Source organism: Sebastes umbrosus, chromosome 14 (genome assembly GCF_015220745.1).
Source record: "Sebastes umbrosus isolate fSebUmb1 chromosome 14, fSebUmb1.pri, whole genome shotgun sequence".
Lineage (NCBI taxonomy): Eukaryota > Metazoa > Chordata > Actinopteri > Perciformes > Sebastidae > Sebastes > Sebastes umbrosus.
In genome coordinates this window covers 20,792,617-20,815,209 of record NC_051282.1, presented here as the reverse complement: position 1 = coordinate 20,815,209, position 22,593 = coordinate 20,792,617, and the positions used below count along the sequence as shown (strand labels likewise).

Sequence of the window (22,593 nt, the reverse complement as noted above, 5' to 3'; positions counted from 1 at the left end):
CTAGTAAACTGATCTAGAAGTGTGAAAACAGTGGAGTTACCCTTTATTACTCTACTGTATATCACAAATTGTTCCTCTTAGTGATCTTGGGATCATCAGGTGAGAACCAAAAAACTTTTAATGTTTGAGGTTGCACTCCAAAACACTTAAAAGCAGATAATGGTAATTATGGTTGCAGCACCACACGCGTTCCCGGTTAAAACGACCGTTTCCTCAGCCCCTCTTTAATTGGGATTGACATTTAAATGAAGTAGTTAATGTGTGCCAAGGACAGAGTATGCCGTGTTAACAATTAAAATGCTGCTTAATGGGGCATGCCAGAGCTATTTTGAGTGCATGTTGTGGGAGAAAGAATAGGGCATACTCTATTAGTCAGAAACCAGAGCGTTTCCCTGAAGTGGGCCAAGGTCAGAGCCACTCCTTCGTTTCTAGGCTAGCTGCTCATCATCCAGGCACTTCAAACCACTGACTAAAGTCATTAACATAAACACCAACCTGGGAGAAGGCTTTTAGCATACAAAAAGTGGCCATCGAGAATGTTCTGTCATTTATGTAACACCTCTCTTGGCATGTATAAAAGCAAAGGCTAGCAGGCTTCCATGGGAGCTGAGAAGTGCCCTCTAGGCCATTACTCATCTCTTTGAAAGACAGGCTTCCTCTCACTTCTTGCTCACTCTCTCTCTCTCCGATATAAAGCTCTGTAGGTCCACGCTGTTAGGAAGACTTGGGCTCACAGGTAGAGAAGAAGTTGGATTGACTTGGCTGGAGCTTTTTGGCTTGGGAGATCACAGAGCAGACAAGAAAAACAGGCAACAAAGCAGGAGGTATAGCACCCATTAAAATCAGACGCAACTCTGGGGCTAGGTGTCTCAAAGGCATATGTGTGGAAAGGAGGGAAATTAGATGGTGTAGAGAGAGGGCTGTGCCAAAGGGAGGTGGAGGAGGAAGTGGAATACAGAAATACAGAGCTCCAATGTGTGTCCTTCCCACCAATCCTGTCTTTCTTCATCCCTCTGAAGGCTCCAGTGTGCCCCTGTGTCCCGGGCTAGAGGGGGAACAGGGCTCCTCTCTGTGTTTTACGAACCTTGCGAGGGGTCAGTTTCCCTGCAGGCAGCTTTCGCTGTGTGCTTTTGGGGTTAGATGTGAGCCCAGGCCAGAGGAGGCCTGTGTGTTCATGTGCCACAGAAAAGTTTACAGTGAAGGAGGAGTGCCTTGATATAGGCTGTGAAGTGGGCAGGCTGTCGAGATCCAGCAGAGGCAATGACTGAGCACAGTGTTAAGAATATTAAACAAACTCTTTGCACCCGCTACGTTTCCATCCTGCTGTCAAGAGGATTATAAGCAAACGTATGAAATATTATGAATAATAGCCTTTCTGTATGCACAAAATGGCTACGTTGCTAAAAGTCAGGGAGAAGAAAAATGAAAAGCATCTGAGGAGTTGATATTGTCCTTTCGTGGTAGCCTACTGACATTTTTCATTTTGTCTTGAGACATTTAACAATCACAGGTTGGCAATATACTGGAATTAATAGTCAAATTATGCCACATTAAAGTCATCGGCTTCCATCCAAATGTATTTCTAAAAAGTTGGCAAAATGAAATGTGAGCTACTGTGTGTTTACATCAGCTGGAGTATTGCAGAACTGTAACAAGCTTGTATAAATAAACCCGTACCTGTAACTCTGCGACAACTTGGCATTTCAATGCCGCTTCCCACCTCAGATGGCATTTACTGAATTATTATTTATTTAAATTAATGAACGACTCTGTCCACACACACTAATGTTTTCTGAGTCTATAAAGAGGGGGAATGACATGCAACAAGGGTCTCAGCTGGATTCATGTTGTTCACATGTTACTGATACAAACGTATAATATTACCTAAAACAAAACAAAAAAATACACCAAAAACTACATGAACAAACATCCCCAGCTTATTAAAGCAAAAGCTTGACATTTGGGGAAATATGCTTATTCCCTTTCTGGCAGAGAATTAGATGAGAAGATCAATACCACTCTAATATCTGTCTGTTAAATATAAAGCTACTGCCAGCAGTCGGTTAGCTTTGCTTAGCACAAAGACTGGAAACAAAGGGAAACAGCCAGCCTGGCTCTATAAAAAAAGTAACAAAAACTCAAGCCAGCAGCTTTAAAGTTTGTGAATTAACTTGTTATATCTTGTTTGTTTAATCTATACAACAAAAAAGTGTAAAAATTACAAGTCGCCTTTTTTTTACGGGGGGGTTTATGTGCCGGCTTGTACGCTGGAAGCTATCGCCAGGCAACCAGCAGAGATTTCGGCAAGGAAAGGGACATGCTAGCTGTTTCCCCCGTTCCCTGTCTTTATGCTTAATTAACTTTCCACTGCATGGTACGGCATAGCTCTACTCAACTCGACTCACTCTTTTTTGGTTTTCCATTAGCAAAAGTTGTGGATAGTACCTGGTGCTTGTTTTGGTGCCACCTCGATTGAGGTTCCATTTTTTTTAAATTGCAGCCTGCACAACTACGCTGTAGCACAACTACGCTGTAGCCTACACTACGCCATACAATTGACTGAGTGCAGACGTTATTTGGTTGCCGATGAAAGGATTCAGTGAGTGTTGTGTTGAAGATGAGGTTCTATCCACAGTGGGAAACGAAAGAGAGAAAAGGACCTGGTACCAGAAGAGAGTCGAGTCAAGTTGTACCATGCAGTGGAAAAGCGGCATTAGTGTATTTCCCAAAATGTCAAACTAATTCTTTAAAACCAGTGGAGTGTGTATTTAATGGACGTGTTCTTGAGCCTGCAGGTATTGGAATATATGAACAAACAATATTATATTTTTTCACTAGCATTTTTTTAAGTAGCATTTAATATGTTCAACATAATTTGTCAATTTTATATATTTTCCTCCATAGACAGTTTGAATTTATGGATCTTAAAATATTGAATGCACTATATCTGTGTGAGGATTTTATGGATTTGTCAAACCCGTGAGTAATCAGCCCTGATTACATGTCAGGCCTGTGCTCACCCAAATAACCCCGGGGAGGGTTTAATTAAACCCTGTAATTTACCAATGACGCATAGGAAATCTATGTATGGGAGACTGACATGGACATTTTTACCACCTCAATGAAGGTGGACAAGGAAATTTCACTGGGATCAATGTGTGCAATGGATGAAAACCAAGCTATATTCATGCCCCACACAAGTCTGCAAATGTATTTACTGTATATATATAACGGTAAAGGAGAAAGTAAGAGCACAAGAGGCGATCAGCAGCCCTCAGGTTCTCTTGTTCAGATGTTCCCTCCTGTGTTTTCTCTCTAAGTTTACCATCAAAAACATTAGCAGAGTCCAGAGAGTGTGTGTTCTCTTTCACTACAGCGATCTAGCTATTGATTTCCTACAGACTTTTTGTGGTTCAATTTGGCTTTGAAGAAGAAGAAGAGTGCCTTGTTTTGATTCTTGTACTGTTTCTTAGAACAGAGTCACTGAGGCGTCACTGGACTGCAGATCCTGTACCACCCGGTTCAGACCACTGGGACAGTTAAGACACAATAAGCTCCCTCAGGTTGTTTCTATTTGTCAGTCTGTCTACTGTAACAACTAAAGAGAAGAACAAACTTGTACTATGATTATAAAAACGTACATACTGTACACGTTAAGTCTTTGAAAATAATTTTTGTGTAAAGATATTACACAGAGATAAAGCATACAAATCATAATTCTGCAATTAACATTTAATAAGGTAGTTTGAGTGAAGTGTCCAACAGTTCAACATATCCTCATACAACCGCTCGTATGATATTTTACAAACACCGGTCTCCTGGGTGAAAGTCTGGTGTTTTTTTGACCCAGCCTCCTCCCTACACGGCGTTTGTGTGATATATATGAATTACAGTGCAGTGCTTCCCATAGGTAAAGCTACGAACGGTGTATGACAACAGCCTGAAGCCAGCCTGGTTCCAGGTTTCCAAATGATGTCCACTATCGTAAAGAAATATATCCTTTTAAATAGAGTGTCCAACTGTGCAGCAGACAGTTATTAGTGTAAAGCAGAGGTGGGTTATCTGAAAGCATTTTCTAATATTGTTGTTTCAGGAAGCCTTTTAAAGTCAGTATCTGTACTTTCCTCTCTCTCTCTCTCTCTCTCCCCAAGGTTTGGCTGAACTAACTAAGTGTTGGCTAAGTGTGGCTTTTCCTGAGAGCAGGTCTATCCACTGCTCCCCTCTCTTTATCTTTCGCTGTGCCCCCTCTCTGACAGCAGTGTCGTTACAATTGTTAACCCAACCCCAGCAGCCCCTGTTTTGTCAGCGAAAATGCTCCCAGGAGCGGAGCGCTGAAAGATGCCCCTTCTTCTCTTTAGTGAGAGGAAAAAAATATATGGTTCAATTATAGGTGCTGTCAGGCCAGTATGAGCTTCTGAGCTGGGGTGGGGGGGGGGGAGATAAAGTCAGCTAATGTAGTAGAGCTCTTTGTGGGTTTTGCTGCGTCATTCACAGCTTGGTTTAAAACTCAAGATTGGCACAAGAAGAATTCAATACCATTCAAATTTGACGGTGAAAAGAGTGCAATGAATCAGTGTTAAAAGCCGTCTTATTCAACTTTGCCAGTCAACTCAGGATGTGCCGAATGTGAACTGTAGAAGCACTGACTCACCGGACAGGTAAGAAATGGAGAGAGACACCGCGAATCAATGCAGTTAACAGAAGTGATTTAGTGGATCAGCGAGTCGATGTGCGCGTCAGCCGTGTGAGTTAAGAGCTGATGTCTGGGCCGCTGCGGGGCTAAGAGGGATTTTAAACTGGAGGAAGTGAAGTTAATGTGGGATCTTGAAGAGCAGAGAGCTGCCCTTGCTTTCTGCACCCACTCTCAGCCCACCAGCTCGACATAGATGATAAGAGGCCCCAAGCAGAGTGCAAAGTCGCATAACCCACACACACTCGTCCAACACTGAAATGAAAAACACCTCAGCTATAAATGAAGAGGAAGATAGAGGAAGATACAGCAGGGAAAAAAGCACATAGATGGCACAAACTGAGAATACTGTTACTGTGGAAAGAATAAACAAGGTCAGTTTCCTAGAGCTGCTTATGGTAAGAGGGTGATAATCTGACTTTTAATCAAAGGCCAGGCCACCACTGATAGGTTTGCTAAGCCCCAGTTCATTGTGAGGAGGTGGCAGACCTGAATGAAAGCTGAATGATATGAGCAATTCTGAGTCAGCCGCTACGTCAATAGTGGCATCACAGGCTCATCTTCTGCATCACCACCAACGCTATCAGGCTATCTGAGGCGACCTGAGCCACACCCATCAATATCCAGCCTCCTCTCCTCACAGCTGGCACGGCTCAATAAGAGACACGGTAAAACAAGAGTGTGTGCCTCAGATCCAGCCCTCCAGACGGTGGAGGTTACTGTGATCAGCATGGATTAGATGTCTTTCCAGCCTGATCAATGGGAGATGGAGGTGGGGGGTTGGTGGCTCGGTGAGGCGGGCGGAAGCTTTGGTCCCACCTCCTGCGGGCCGTAATGACTCCGATAGCTGATATCTGGAGCTGCGGGAGGGAGATGAGGAGCCATTTGCTGTGCAGGAGATAAAACAGATGCTGCTCCCAAAGGACATGAATGTAAAGCAAAGAAAGACAGAAGCACTGTCTCTCATCCACACACACCGCCAGTGTATGGGGTTAAAAAATGTAAAGTTGTCATTCTCAAGTTAAAAACATTATTAGGGGTTTAAGCCCTAAAGGGGCGCAAAAACCTATTGTTTTTATTTTTTTCTTCAGAAATGTTTGGTCAAAATGTCATGTGTCTACAATGTACCATCTCACAGGAATTTGCACAATGATTGGAAGTTGTGTGCAGATGCTGCTTAACAAATATGACCACAACTGGCCTGATGGGGGCGCTATAATTAAAGTCATAACTCCTACGCCGTAAGTCCAATTTACACAAAACTTGCTACAGACATCCATCTTCGTTCACTTTACAAAAAAGTCTCTTGGCCCACTAAAGTCCACCGGACTAGATTTTCTGCTATATTGAACTTTTTGAAAAACATATTTTTGACATATCCTCCTAAACCGTATCTCCAATTTGTACCACATTGTATGTGGAACATTATTGGACTAAGCTTCGGAGCAGCATTAACTGTTTTTCTTTTTTTTTTTAAATAATAACTATGAGCAATAATACTTAAACTGCGTGGCCTTAAACTACTTTAAAATTGTGCATAAAAATGTCAATAATCAATAATTAAAAGTTATGAAATGTAAAGTTGTCTGACAATGTAGCATTTGTATTTACATTGAGACCAGTTTATAACTGTAACTTGTAACTTGTTGATATGTCATTGTGTTTTGAATATGGCTGTCAATCGATTAAAACATTTAATTGTGATTAATCGCACGATTGTCCCTTTATCGCAAATTAATCACACATTTTTTATCTGTTCAAAATGTACATTAAAGAGAAATTTGTCAGTGTGCTGACTTGACTATGACTTGCCCCAAACTGCATGTGATTATCATAAAGTGGGCATGTCTGTAAAGGGGAGACTTGTGGGCACTCATAGGACCCCTTTGTAAATAGCCATGCCTGTTTCTCCTCGCCAAAATTTAGTGCAAGTCTGGAGTGTTATTTAGCCTCCTTCACGACGAGCTAGTATGACATGGTTGGTACCAATGGATTCCTTTGTTTTTTCTAGTTTCATATGACACCAGTATCTTAAAACAAATTTGCGTTAACATGTTATTATTGCGTTAACTTTGACAGCCCTAGTTTTGAAGACTATGATCAATGAACTGTACGAGGGCGTGGCTCAGCACATCAATAGACTTAACACTACAAAAGTGCCGGAAACTTGCCGGATATGTCCACATAAGTACCTGAAACATACCCTGAAAGTTTTATTCAAAGCAACCAATAGGGGATGCTACAAATTCAACAGATTTGGTCGTAAATTAATAAGCGTCTGTCTTATCGTCATAAAACCTGTTAGCTATCTTTAATGCATGTGTCGGAAGTGTCAAAGGTCTAGACCCCTCAAGGCTTTCAACTTCTAACGGTCTGTGTTGGCTTGAACCCTGGAATTGACGCTTGCGGCTATATTTTCTGAATTGACTTTGCCTGCTCATATTAATTATGCAACAGATTGGTTAGGCATCATCCTCCCCTGAGCTCACTGTGTTTTAACAAGACGACTCAGGTCAAGTGCAAGACAAGCATGACTGTTGAGAAAAACACACCTGAGCTTTACTTGCTCTTCTAACTTGTTAATTATGTAGTTTTACTGCAAATACTTGAGAAAAGGGAGCTGTTGACATTTTGAACTTGGAGGAAAAAAAAAGATTGTGGGCTCTTCGACAGTATTTCACATTGGAACCAAAAGTGTCACTGTGATGGAAGGATGAGACTCACAGGTACAGACAGTTACAAGTTCACCTCAAGTCCCTGATAGCTGAATGTAAAATAGATGACACATAACTGATCTGAATATCTGCAGGGTGCCTGTCTTACCTGATGGCTGCTAGTGTTACATATTCATCATTTGCTGCTACTACTTCAAATCTGGGTGACAGAAAAATGTCTTCAGCCTGCAGTTGAAAAATTGTCTTTTCAGATCTTGGTATTTTTTCCGAAACCATCTTCACCGCTCAAACATTTATGCTACAGTAGGCCACAATGTTTATTTCTATATACCAAGCTTTATCTATATACTTTCAGTGAGATCACAGTCCTATTTCAGATGGTGGAAACGGTAATACAAGATAGTAGATAGAGTACATCTAGATTTTGACAAGAATCTTTGGAAGCAATAACCTCAGAAAACTCCTAAACCACAGAAGCTCTTCCCTACAGCAAAAATACTAGATAATGTTCAGACCAAAGCTAAAGTAAAATAAGGACAAATTGTGCTAGAACGTACAATATCATTCAAAAGCTTTTAGAGTGCAGGGTGATTCTGAAATTTAGCCTCTGAATAATCCCTGCAGCTAAATATATTTTACTTTAACTAATGCATTTCGTTCATTCAGATTTAGCAAACAAACAACCTGTGATGAGTGATTATTTTTCACTGCAGCACTGCTGGGATTTCACACTGAAAAGTGTCCTCAAAACTGACTCTTATGAGTTGCCTGCATTAGTTTTGCTATCATAATCCCGGCAGTGGAAAGCCTGCAAAGAGATGAGGACAAGAGCTCAACACACAAGGTCCGAGACTGAGAAACTAGTCTTCTCAGCTATAAATAATCTTGACACAGAGAAAGCAAATGAGTAACACTCTCCCTTCTGTCAATATGGATGACTATTATGCCCTTGAGCAAGGCAATTAAGCCACGACAGCTCCGGCAGCAGAGCTCCACTGAAAGACTGCATTTGTGCTGGGCAGCTACCATGTGTGTTACTGAATGAATGAGTGTATGTGAAGCGGGGCGTTGTTGAAAAAAGCCATGCATTAAACCATACATAAATACATGGAAAAGTCGATACCAGATACCACACACATAGTACTGCACACAATATCTGCATATTCATGATCATGTTTCTGATCAAATGATTTTAGCCGCCACCCTTCCTGCAGTTGGACCCAAACAAGCGGTCTATTTAGTGCTTGTTGTTGTTGTGCGGAGTGGTTGAGGAGGTTTACCTGGCCGAACACACTGAGCCAGTGTTTAACCCCAGAGCACCGTCATTCACCGGCAGCTCAGCAGCATAAACGCACCACTGTGTGTGTTTGTGTAAGTGAACGTGCGGCTCTAACACTGGGGCCACTGTCAGTGAGAGTCATTACACATGTGTGAGTGTATCTAAGGCTCATGGCAGCGAGGCAGACTTCAGGTGCTCTCTGTTAATGAGGATAATGATTTCATAACAACGAATCAAAATGAGATCAAATGAAGCAGGCTGCGAATATGCCACTGAAGAGAAGTTGCCCTCTAAAACTGACTCCCGTTCCCTATTCTCCTCCGCTCTAACCTGTCACTGCCAGATCAACTCCTGCTTAGGCGCAGAGGGGAGGTCGAGGTGTAAAAGGCGTCATGAGAGGACAAGAGGGGGGATTTACACAGAGAGGGAGAAAGTGAAACCTTAACCGGGCCAGGTCTCTCCTTTTTCAACGTACTTTAGATGAAACCACGCCCACATCCGTATGACGAAAGTCTCGATGGCTGCGTTCCCATGGAAACATTTACGTGTCTCCCGAAAAAACTTAGTTTAAAGACATCTTAGTCGACTAAGACCAAAACGACCTATTAGTCGACTAATCGACCAAGTGGAGGCAGCCCTACATAATACAGCCTCTAGCCTTGACTCAAACTGTTAACTCATAGTCCTTTAGAATTGACGTTTCCCATTATTCAACACCAGACACCCGCTGAACATACAGTTAGGAAATAGCACACTAGCTAGCAAATCTCATTTGTAGTCTGATAAACAGTAAATTCATCATATTTAGTGCCCGATATTTCCCAAGCTACTGTAGCTGACAAATTAAGCGGGATCCGTGTGAACGCGGTGTCCGTGTGAGTGCAGCGTTTTGTCATACGGAAGTGGCCGTGGTTTTGTCTGAAGTAGGTTGGAAAAACGTTCGACGCGACCCGGCCTCCCCAGGGTCAGCAGTGTCACTTCTCCAGCTCCCCACTGAGGAGCAGGCACGAAGCCTCTGCTGAGTCTATCCCCAAGCCGTGCACCTCCGGTCGGGCATGCCAGTCTGCCAGGCAGGGGGGGCTCTGGAGGAGGGAGGGGGCTCGCAACGGGAAAAAGGGCAGCCTGCATGCCCTGAGGCAGGCTTCATGCAGCTGTCAGAATATGTGACCCCCACCCTGTCTCTGCCACCTCAAGCTTCACACAGGGCAACAACCCTGGCCAGCGGAGGGACTCGGGGGTTGAAGGGTGCCACCACTCCGTCGCTCCTTCAGGGAGCGAGAGACAGCATGGCCAGAGGGCCCATTGTTCATGCATTTTATTTTACCTGTCATACAGAGCCCTGCACAGCTTGTTACTTGCCCTGTCAGTCCTCACCCAGCCCTGGAGCGTGACAAGGAAATGTATAATTTATTAAGCTTGCTTGTTAAAGTCATTTGTGATACAACAACTGAATTAATGTGAAATGTGGGGATTTTTAAACACTTTTGATTTATCCTGAGCATCCCCCGAGGGATATGTTTAACTAAATAAAAAGCTGCATAGACAACTCAGTGCCCTAATTTCTTGTGTACTTCACATTAACAACCATCAGCTATGACAGTGCTGCTCTGCCTGGACAGTGATGTCCTCCAGTGCCAAGCTTCCCCCACCTAATTGGGAATTAACTGTGTGTTTGTATTGGCAACTGGAAAAGTGACCAGCAAGTGCGTCACAGTTTTAGCACAAAACTTTTCATAGAATCCAACTGAAGGTCACTGTGCTACTCTGACCGTTTTCAGCATTGGATGAAATGGAGGGTATCAGTCGCACACAGAGTGTGAGAGTGTGAGAGAGTGACTGTGAGAGAGAGAGACATAGAGAGAGAGAGCGAGAGCGAGAGAGAGAGAGAGAGAGAGAGAGAGAGACCAAGAGAGGTCAACAAAAAGTGTATAAATTGTGTCTTGGGCCTTGTGGGCTCCAGCTGTGTGTGTTGCTCGGTGTGAGCAGGCCGGTCACCTTGGCTCAGCGGGGGATGATACCAGAGATAACAGCAGTAAGGAGGAGGATCAAGAGAAGGTCAAAGCAAAATAGCGAGAGGCCACTCGAACAGCAGACGAGCAAAATCACAGGGAAAATTATACGGTGAGCGGCAGCGATATGAGAGCAAGTGGCTGACAGGAAAAAAACTACAAAGTTATGAAAAAATGAATAAAAGGATACCGCAAAAACACACCTTGTTAAAAGTGTTTGAATAAGATGCCTTGCACATGTATATATTTACCAAAAAAATCAACAGTGGCAGTAAGCACTGCGACATGCTTAGAAAACAGATACATGACTTGTATTATTTTACTTTGCTGCCTTTAATCCTTCTTTGCTGTATTTATTTTATTTATTTAGTTATTTTTTTGTTTTGGGGGGGGGATAAGTTCTGTATTTTTTGTTTTGTTTATCACTTAAAAAAGCAATAAACAGTTTCCCAAAAAAAAAAAAGAATACAGATTAGGGATGCGACGAGAACCGATACTTTGGTACCAAGTCGATACCAAAATTCTACAAACATGACAGTACTAGTTTTTCTACAGTACCGCGGGTACTGTTAAGGCTCGAGGTTAACGGCATCACGGCGACAATAGAAAATGTGTTTGGGACGCAGTAAACTCACTATCGACGCATCCAGGAGACGCATCCAATTTTTTCCCTGATAATGCTACATTACAAACAACAAATCCATGAGGAAACCAGCAAGACCAGAGCTAGTTAACATTAGCTCTGTGCAGGCCTGTGCTGCTTACCAGCTGCTAATAGCTAACGTCAGTGTGTCACTAGAGGCCTTAAGGTTTGAGAAGCGAGCTTGTGACCTGAAGAAATAATAAATCGTTAACTAGCTCTCGTCCTGCCAATTTCAAGGAAGGTGTCATTGATTTACATTATGATGGGTTCAGGCTCTGATGAGAGTTTAGGGCGAAGGTAAATTCTAAAGTTATCATGATGTGTTCAAATGTAATCTTGTAAAATGTATTTTTTGGTGAGAAACCTGAATAAATACAGTTTGAAGGAGATATTTTTTACAGCAATATAAAATAGATATTAGAGAGGGAGTTATCTGTTTAACTTTCAAACAAAAACCAGTATGCAAACGGTAATAAAGGAGTGGATGTTGAAGTACATGGGTTTTACTTTTGTTTTTTACCGTGTTATCAAATTGGTATCGACTCATAAATTCCTGGTATCATGATTTCCCTAATAGAGATTGTGTAATAGTGTATACATGATGTTAGGCTCTGAGGTCAAGAAAAAGAGTTCTTGTCAAGACACCAAGAGGGAGACGTTCTGCTTCACCTCGCATCGTGGTCATAATGAGGGCGTCACTGTAAACCACTCAGCGTTACATCTATGAAGCCTCTTACATGCTGCCTGTCGGAAACAGTTTACACGTCCCTCCATCAAGATATGTGGGCTCGGATGTGGATGCTTCCCTCTCTAAATTCCCAAATTATGCCTTCTCGCAGTCTTGCTCTTTGTTTATATGTCACCTCTTTCTTTCTCCACTCTTTTCTCTTCACACAGGGATGGGGTTAATGTTTACATTTCCCCCCCTTCATGTGAGGTGCCAACTTCTCCACAAAGTAACACTAACAATCTCAGATAACCATCTCCTAAAAAAATAACTAATCCCTCCAATTTACCCGAATGGACTGAATGTGGAGTGCAGCCCCACAGTGACCCCTTTCACATCTAATATTAATGATTTCCTTGAGATGAATATGTGTCTTCAGCATTGAGCACTGCATGGACCACGGGCATGTTTCATCACTGGCTTCCTGAGGTGGAAGTTAAAGGGGACATATCATGAAAAACTCACTTTTTCAGTGCTTGTGCTCATACAGTACATTTAGGTATCTGGAGTGCCTACCAACCCACAAAATGTGACATAAGACAACCCAGTCAGTTTTTTGTGGCCTGCCTATATCAGAAAAAGGTGATTCAACAAGCCATTCAGATTTGGCTCCTCTTCCTACGTCACATACAGGCTCATTAGAATATAAAGCCCCTCATCTGAGTATCTCCGCCAACGGCTTGAGAACCAATCAGAGCAGACTAGGCTTTTTCTGGAGGGGCGCTTAAAGAGACAGAAACTAAAAACGCAGCATTCTGGACAGAGGGTGACTACAGGTATATTCAGACAGACAGTATGAGAAAAATAGTGTGTTTTTGAACATTAAAGCATGTAAACATGTTCTAGTAGAAACCCAAAATACAAGTATGAACCTGAAAATGAGCACTCTTCAACGAGAGTATCCACCTCTAACTACACATAGTGACAGACACATGTCAGGGATGTAAAGATCATGACTCCTTCTGAATTCAATCTGGAGAAATTGTTTCTTTGAGGGCATACTGACGGGGGAGTGGTGATTGAGGGGGTGGAGGTACTTTGGTGGCCTGCGAGGCATCACTTGTGGATGTGCAATGCTGTTTGGACTGATCAATGCACTCAACTTGAGCTACCTCCAGGGGGTGAGATTTTGAAGTGTTCCAGAAGATACTGATGAATCTCGACAGAAAGAAGCTTTCTCCAAAAGTTCAAGCACTGAAAATCAAGATGCTGCAGTGATCTTTATGGCGGGGTATTGCCTTACCAGTACATTCTCTCCAGTTTCCGTTAAATTAATCTTGAGTGTTGTAAGGAAATTCTTGGACAGTATAGCTTTGGTATTGTGGCACGTTAAGGGCAGTGTGTAACATTTCGGGGGATTTATTAGCAGAAGTGGAATATAATATTCTTAACTATGTTTTCATTAGTGTATAATCACCTCAAACTAAGAATCGTTGTGTTCTCGTTAGCTTAGAATGAGCCCTTCATATCTAAATAGATAGCGGGTCGTTGAATGTATTTACTTAAATATATGTCCTTCCTTAATGCACATTGTGAACATACAGTATCGAGGTGTGCTATCGTAATACACCTGCTGTTCCGGTTTACTCAGTGCAATCTTTAATGACTAGTTGTGCAGTTACTGTCTTGGGTAGCACCTTCAGCCTATAGGTTTTTTTTCCCATTATGGACTAGTACAACATCTCCCAAGACTCAACTTCTGAGTATTTTCTTCTGATTTGAAGGAGGCGCAATTAACAGATTGCACTTTTCAGCAGTGCAGCATCTGGTCTGTTGTTGACGAATTGTTCACCTTTGAAAATCATGTTGAGTCATGTCAGATGTTTAGGCGTTCACTGCATACTTGCATAACAGCATTTTAAAATGGGTTTACTCTAAAAATTGTTCAGCTTGGAAATGTGAAGTTCAACAGCTCATAGAGCAGATGGCTATCTTTGTGAGATGTCGGGATGTATTTACCTAAAGGAAAAACTTACTGGCCATGGACAGGGTTGGGAATTAATGAGTTACATGTTACAGTGAAGCAATGAACTGTTTTTTATTTAAAGGTAACTGTAATCTGTTACTTGTTAAGTAATATCCAATTTTTTTCTTTGATTATTGTACATTCAATTCAATTCAATTTATTTTTATATAGCGTCAAATCATAAATCAGATCGTAAACTGAACAAATTGTTCAGAGTCATGTGAATATTGGCAAATTGAAGGTAATCAGATTACTGAGTTTATGTAGTCCAATAGATTGCATTACTGATTACCATTTTTAGTATTACATAGTGTAAGTAATCTTCCCAATATATAGTCATGGTCATGGATGTTGGTTTAATATATCAATGCAGTCTTGAACAACTCGTCTTCTTGAGAGATCACTTGTTTGTGAAGTTCATTGCAGGATATTTAGTAGAGGAATTACTTACTGGGAAATTTGTTTTTGTTGACCTTTTGATTCTAAAAGTCTTTTAAGACTGTCAACTTAGCACAGGTTTGTCCAGTTTTAAAGGAGGCACACAATTTGGTAAAATCTGTGAAGTGTTGGATTGAATGTGTTTTCTTGTGTGTAGTCGACTAACATTACTGCTGGGGATAAACCCCAAAAACAATTCCTACCAGTGCCAATCACAGAACACATTGTGAAAAGACTGTTGTCTTAGCTTGCTGGAGTCTTACCGCTGAGAACTGCCTTGCATTGTTCCAATTGAAAATATACAGTATGTGTGCATATGTAATAGGAACATCAACATATTTGAAATACATAGAATTTATTAACATTAATTACATACTCTTCTAAATTCTGAGTTATAGTAACATCAATTCTCATAGTCTATCATCTCAGTTTTATTTGATTGTATTACGTAAATCATACTTTTTTTATGTTAGAATTACCTGACTCAATGGGATAGAAATGTTATATGTAATTGAAATGAGCAAACCTTACAAAATGGACCAAATTATTTCTTTCAGTGCAGTATGAGAAAAATAATGTTTCGTGAACGTTACAGTTACAGTGTGTAGGATTTGGCAGCATCTAGTGCTGTGGTTGCAGATTGCAACCAACTGAGTACCCCTCCGCTCACTCCTCCATTTCCAAGACTGCGGTAACGTGAGCCAACGAGTGCAAAACTGTGGTAATTCTTACCATAATAACAGGAGCAAGGGAAGTTAGATGGCGGCTGGAGGTACCACAGTTTTGCACTCTGCAGCTCATGTTACCTGCAGTTTCAAAAGCTTGTTGGAGAACTACGGCGGCCTTCAGGTAACGTAAATATGTGAAAGGCTGTCTCTAAAGCCAGTGTTTGGTTTGTCCGTTCTAAGCTACTGTAGAAACATGAAGGAGCAACATGGTGGACTCCGTGAAGAGGAACTGCTCCCTATGTAGATATGAAGGGCTTATTCTAAGCTAACAAAACCAATGATTCTTAGTTTCAGGTGATTATACACTAATGAAAACATAGTTATGAATATTATATTCAATATACAGTATGCTAATAGATCCCCCCGAAATGACACTGTTCCTTTTGTTATAGTAGGGAATACAAGTTTGAACCCAAAAATGAGCATGATATGTCCCCTTTAACATGAGTATCAACCTCTAACAACAGCACACAGTGACAGACAGGCTGTTTGTCTCTTAACAAACAATTAAAAACTATACTCCAAAACACACACACACACACACACCATATACCAGGTGTCAGGTAAAGGCCTGTGTATTTCAAGTTATTCTACTAAATTCATGATGTTTTATAGTGTGTTATGTAGTCATCTCCACAAACTAGCAGGGGGATAGAGGTGTGGGTGGGATTTTGTTGAATATTGGGGTGGTTCAAATGAAGATTCGTAGCTATGATTAGAGTGCAGATGTTGGTTAAATATTTCTATTTACATGAGAATCCCTCTCAACCACGCTCCATAATATTATCATCAGCAACACTTCATTTTCTCTCACACACAAGCTGATTTCCTTAGGGAACTGAACTGGCTCCTTAGTCAACTCCAACTCATGAATGAGTAAATGTATAATGAAATTACTGGACCACACACAATTTCAGTTCACAGTTTGAGCTTCTTTGCGGTGATGTGTGACAGACATTTCTCTATAAGAAAGCAGCGAGAGCGCTGTTGTAAAGCAAAACACGGTCAAGGTTACCCTTTTTGTATACAGTAAATCTAATTAGTGACTGCAAACATTACAACTGTGCGGCTGGTTTCTATTTATGTTCTTGATAATTATGAAAGCAAAGAAAAAATACCTGACGGCTAAGCTGAGACCGCCCCTTTGTGAGGAATCTACACTCTGCTAAACATGAGTTTGTGATACAGTTCTTGAGTCAGTGTGTCATAAGCATACTTAGTAACAACACAAACAGGTTACTCATGTCAATAAACTGTAATTACTGAAACCAAATGTCCTGTACCAAATAGGTTATTCCTCCTCTAGTCCAGGTAAAAACTCTCAAATGTCAAACTGCCTCTAGCAAAAAATAAAACCATAATAAAACCACAAATGAATGTGAGAAACTTATTGCGCAATTTATCATAACAGCAAGACAGATTGCAGCATTTATCAGCCAGGGCCATTCAGCGGGAGAAGCCGGCTCTAAAAGGTGCAGTCCATAAATAAAGTCTGTACAGAGAGAGCAGTCAATTTCTCTAAATCAACCCTGTGATATTCCACTTGATTTATCAGACCTCTTACTTGTTACAGCAAATACTGAGCACCGAGATTGCAGCAAAAGACATGTTCAGTAGGAAAGCCAATATAATCAAGTGGCAGTTTCACACCCTGCTCGCTTTAGGAGGACGGACTAACATCTGTACACAAACATACCCTTCTCTCTCTGTACAGTTGTGATTATAAAATGTACTTTTCTTACTGCCAGCGCTGATGAAATAAAACATGTCAAACTTCAAGAATTCCTCCCTGAGCTGAAAGCTGTTAAATCTGTCATTATTGGTCCCAGTAGGTCAATATCTCAGTGTGTAGGATTAATGCTCACTGGCCACTTTAAAAAGGCAATGAACCCTGAACATCCAGTCAGTTATAACATGTAGCTTTATGCCCATCAGTGGAACAGGAAGACGTAACAGAACACAGTGTTATGGCAAACATTGGATGTTATCTCCTCAATTTCCTGTTATGAAAAGGTCATAAAGGTCACAAAGTCTGATAAAGTCACTAAAAGTTCAATATTTTTTAAGTTTGAATAAGAAAACTGTATCAAAGTGATTTCCCTTTGGAGCAAAGTGAATATTTGATTTGCTGTAATTACACAGAATGTAATACTAATATGCTGCAGTGCAGAGCAGAAAGCACAGGAGGGGAACTTGATGACAATTTTCAGTGTAAAACTATCAAGTAAGATCATAAGTCGAGATGGGGGCATAATGTAATGTTGGGCACAGAGGAGGAGGAGTGAAGCAAATGTTGCCAATATTTACCCACAGCTGATTATAAATATGAGTAACTATAGTTGTTTTAGGATTTGTACCTCATTTCTGGTTGGATTACTAACGAGGTACCAAAATGTACCAAAGATGCACCAACAGTGGCCACTTTTAAATCTAGACCCAAGACCAAACTGTTCTCAGAAGCATTTCTTAACTGATCAAATGCTGCACTTTAAAGTCTTTTGATTGTTTTTATTATCCTTTTAATTTTTTTCTTTTAATTTATACTTTAATATTCTTTTATTCGTTTTTATCTTATGCACTTTGTGCTCTTTTATCTTGCTTTTATATATGTAAAGCACTTTGAATTGCCTTTGTGTATGAAATGTGCTATATAAATAAACTTGCCTTGCCAAAAGAAAAATCCTTAAATCCACGTTACACTGATATAGCATTCCCATTTAAAGGCTTTTAGGTAAACTGTCGCATATTTTATGGTTTTATTTGAATTGGCTTATTCATGAATTTGCAATATTAGTTCAGTGACGTCTTTCTTTATCACTCATAAAATAGTTTAAAGTATTTTTTCCTATGGGACGACAAGTGTGGAGAAAGAGGACTAGACGTCTGGTGATGGTGATGCGCAATTACGCACAGCGTCTAAAATCCATGGTCTGGATCCAAAACATTTACGCGCAGTTAATCCAGCCAAATAAAACTTTTCCACATGTTTAATTTACTCCAGTCGTTCAGAACGCTGCAATACTGCACACCTGAAACTATCTATTTTCATCCAAATCATAACTTTTTGCAGTGAAAGCACTATTCCTCCTATGGAGACAATATAATAAAGATAGATAAGAGCGCTTTTTTCTTACCGGTCCCGTTCCGTTTCCGACTTTTCCCGGTGCCCGTCCGTGCCCAGCAAACAGTGGAAACAGCTTGGTAACGTTACAGACAGACTGGCTGCCAACGCAAGAAAAGCAGAGCGGTCCAATGCAGCGGTTTTTGTCAAGTCAGACACTGTTATGCAACACTGAGGGAGGAAGTGTCTTTTCACAATAAAAGGTGTACATGTGTTTGATTGGGTGGAGAAGCAGCTGTCATACCACTGCTCAGTTAATTAGAGTGGACTAGCCTCAAAGCGCTTTGAGTTTATGAATATGATTTCAGTCAAGGTTAGGCCTGTAATATACATTAGGCAACAACCCCTGTTTAAGTCAGCCTATGGTTACAAGTTCTTTAAGAAAACACGTTAAAAAAATAATTTACAACATACAATAATAATAATAATAATAATAATAATAATAATAATAATAATAATATACCTTTCAACCTTGTACAGATTATTTATTATTATATTTTTGTTGCGCAACATAAAGCAGGTTTAGTTTGATCTATCTGTCAATAATTTGGATTTTCATGGATAATTACATAAGACGCTGTGGCACATTTCTGAATGTTAGTTGTACATGTTTTATAATGTGTATTGTGTTTATTACCTTAATTTATGTACAATATAATTGTTGTTATGAGGTGTAAGAGCTCTGTCTCCCACTTGTCCTTGTGTGTCTCATACAAAGTGCCTTAAGAAATCTGTATTTTTTTCATCACTTACGTGTTGTGAAATTATAACAATTTAACTATTTCCTAGTTTACTTTATAACACAAGAGCCATAAATCTATTTTAGTTTTATTTTGAAATACAAGACCGGATGTCTTTGCTCTTTTTATGAGTGTTGCTTGACCCAACTCCAGCAGCTGTGACTGTAGGCTAATTAACAATGATGATATCAATATTATAACCTACTTTATCATCTACATTAAAAAGGACAAAACTGGTTCATTTTATTTCAGAAGCCTCTCTATTTCTCTTCCCAAACATGTTTTAATGTGGATTTATTGTTTTTGTATGCATCATAACACTCACTTTAATGTAATATGGCTTCACTAATATCTGCAATGACAAACAAGAGACTGAGCAAAGTGAGCCAATTGGATTTACTAGTGAGTGTTCATTAATTCTTATATAAGAATACAAATCAATCCACTAATTAATTGCGTTTCTTAATGGACTTTCATGCGGCTGCACCTCACAGACTGTTAATAATTATTGGTAGTCAAACATTTGACTCCGTAATGTAGTAGCATGTCTGCCTTGAAATATATCATAATAATAATGTGACAGACAGTGTATAGTCTATCCAATGAGGCATTTATGCTGGCAGATTTGAACAGTTTCCCAGACTCCAAAATAGTTACCACAGAAACAATAAACATCCCACAGTGCCAGCCTTGTTCTCATCATCCAAGAAAAACATTGTTTAGTATTCTGAGTTTGCTGATGATGTGATGAAATACTCACCAGTTTTAGGGCCTCTATATATATTATTTGTTCTGTTAAATTCTATTTTCCTATTGGCTTTAAACAGATTTGAATCTGACGTGATTAACAGAAAGGCCAATTGCCCTGATTATAGTGTGCCGAGGCCCTTGACAGTAGCATGACAAACTGAGAGCAAAGGACAGGTTGTCATCAACGAGGTGATGGATGCTCTTGGCTCTCCTATTTATGAGCACTAGATACATATGTCCTTCCTCATGCAAATGTGCTGGCACTCAAACAAGCAGTGATCATAAAAATAACCCGCAGTCAAGAACATGCAGGACAACAGTGAATGAAACACAACACCATCGTCAGCTCCTCCTACGGACACCAGCCGTTAGCACCTCTGACTAAGATGCTTTAAAAGACTTCATCATGCAAATGATAAAAATCTACATTAATGAATTGGTGTTCAGCTTTTGAAGAATGAAACATGGCAGAAGCATATCTACTTTCTCGCATTTTACTTATTGTTTTAGCTTCACAAGCACCAGTACTAGTCCTCTCCACCTGGTAATGGCTAAAGGGCAGGATGTAAGCCAGAATCAGAGTCCTAAGAGTTATCTGATTGGCCACTGTCCAAACTCTGCACCCCATCAAACCAGCATGCACCTGCCTCGCGGTTCCAGACCACAGTGCAACTTGCCCTTTCAGTGCTGACAGTGCTGATTATAGACTGCTTATAGTGGTAAATAAAGGAGGTGAGTAGACTGTGACCTGATATTCCCCACTCCATATTACATTATAACTTAAATTATGTACACTATAAAAGTCTGGTCATTCATTTTTATATCAGAATAAAAAGGTGAATAACTATTCTGTAAGCTAAAAAAAAAAAAATTATTCTTATTAAATGCCTTTGGTATGGACTTATGCTTCTTGTGCTTTCTGTATCTGCAGGCAAACGTATATTCTTTCCTCTGGTGGATAAATCGCCACTGGGTCTGTAGAAGTGTACAGTAAAATCCATAAATCTTGACAGGCCTCTATAGTCTCTTAAACTCCCACTGTTCTCAACAACCTGTCCATGCGTCAACCTGGTTTCCACAGCAAGCTGTGTCCATCCAACGTGAATTTTAAAAAGCCCATCTTTAAATGCAGCCTTTGATGGACCAGAGTGTAGTCGGAAACGAGCAAAACAAAAGGAGGGCAGCTGAAGGAACGATGGCACTTCAGGCGGTTGATTAACTTCAGCGTGAGTGCAGCCAAAGTGGCTCGTATGAAGAAAGAAAATGGAATTTGGAAATGTAAAAAAAATAAAAAGGGCTGACAAGAAAGGAATGCATTAAAATGGCATCCATTTAGATTCAAGGTTTCCTCTGGATTTACATTAGTGTTCATCATCCATAACATCCATCTCTCTCCAACACAGAATGTAGCTCTAAAAAGGCTGTACATGTATGTGTGAATATCATAGACTGGATAAAATATGGACGAAGTCTTTGTGACGTCACCCATAGGTTTGAAGAGTCGTTGTGAAGCTCAAAGTGGATGGCTCCGGCCGTTGCCATCTTGGCAGGGACGACACAGCCTAAAGGCCTTTACACACCGCGGGGACGTGACGAATAACCAACACGAAAATGCAAAATACTCGCCTGTGAATATTTTGCATCAAAACTATTCATACTAGCAGAGATGCAAATTTGCAACAGTTGAAACACTTTTTCAATAAAGATTTAAACAGATTCGTGCAGGCAGAGGACCAACTACCGGGACCTTATTGACCCAGAGCAGCACCTGGCAGTCTGTCTGAGGTAAATTGTTATATAGCCTAAACTACTGTAAGCTACTTTACTGTGTTTCCTTTTAACAACCGAGCCTTTGTCAACGTTGAAATAATAAAGTTTGACGTCCTGGTTCGGACCAAGGCCTATGGAAAGGAGGCTGTGTCACGCGTCATATCTTTGGGGGTATAACACATGCGCAGTAAAATCTGGTCGGCCCTCGCCGAAATTGAGCCAATCGCAACACACGACCGCAGCTTCAGTTACACTGCGCATGTGTTATACCCCATACACCAAGACCCGTGTCCGCCCGTGACCCAGCCTCCTTTCCATAGGCCTTGGTTCGGACTACAGAGCCTCTGTGTTGTTGTTTCATAAATATAGGCGCAACTCAACCCATTCCGCACAACGTGATTGGTTGACGCCTTTATTCACGGTGCAAAAGCTCAGAAAAATCTACCTTGCTCTGGAAAAAAATGACGTCGCTATTTCGCTGCGTGATATTCACATTCTGTGTGAAAGTAGTCATGACAAACACAACATTTTGAAAAAATATATGTATGAAAAAAACACCAGTGTTTTAAGGCCTTAATTCCCGGCTAATCCAAAAATGGGCATAGAGGTGGATCGCCAGTGGAGCTGAGGCGGGCCCTTGTGACGCAGCCGAGCAGACAGCTAGCGGCTAGCAGCCTGGTACATCGCCCACCTGTCACTCCAAGCAGCCACGCCCTCAATTATCCCAAACTTTAAGCCTCAATGTAATTTAAATGGGTGAGTTATATAAAAATGCACCCCCGTATAGTTGTCATGAACAGGAAAAATTAGCAATAGAGACCAACAATTTTTGTACCAGGCTGTAAACACGTTTATTTCTCCTGTAAAGTTGGTCATTTTAACATGGGCGGCTTGGTGAAAACTTAATGTATATAAATTATGTAGATAAATAAATAAAAAGGTGAAGATTTGTTGTCTTTTGGTATTAAAGGAATATAAACAACCTCCTGTTACAGAGCCACTCTGGGATAATTTCACGCAGTGTTGTGAGCTTTCTTTTGACAGCGGCTAAAGGTGG

General features: G+C 40.7%; 1 protein-coding gene across 2 annotated transcripts in view; it reads right to left on the bottom strand.

Moving 5' to 3' along the window:
- znf385c (zinc finger protein 385C) overlaps positions 1 to 22,593 on the bottom strand; it is a 173,033-nt gene that overhangs the window by 132,964 nt on the left and 17,476 nt on the right. Inside the window, exon 1 of one of the 2 annotated variants that reach the window (XM_037792451.1) lies at positions 18,290 to 18,406. The exons of the other annotated variant lie outside the window; for it this stretch is intronic. The gene's annotated coding sequence lies outside the window, so the exon portion shown is untranslated. Of the gene's footprint in view, positions 1 to 18,289; positions 18,407 to 22,593 lie in introns of those variants that run through there. 2 annotated transcript variants of the gene reach the window in all.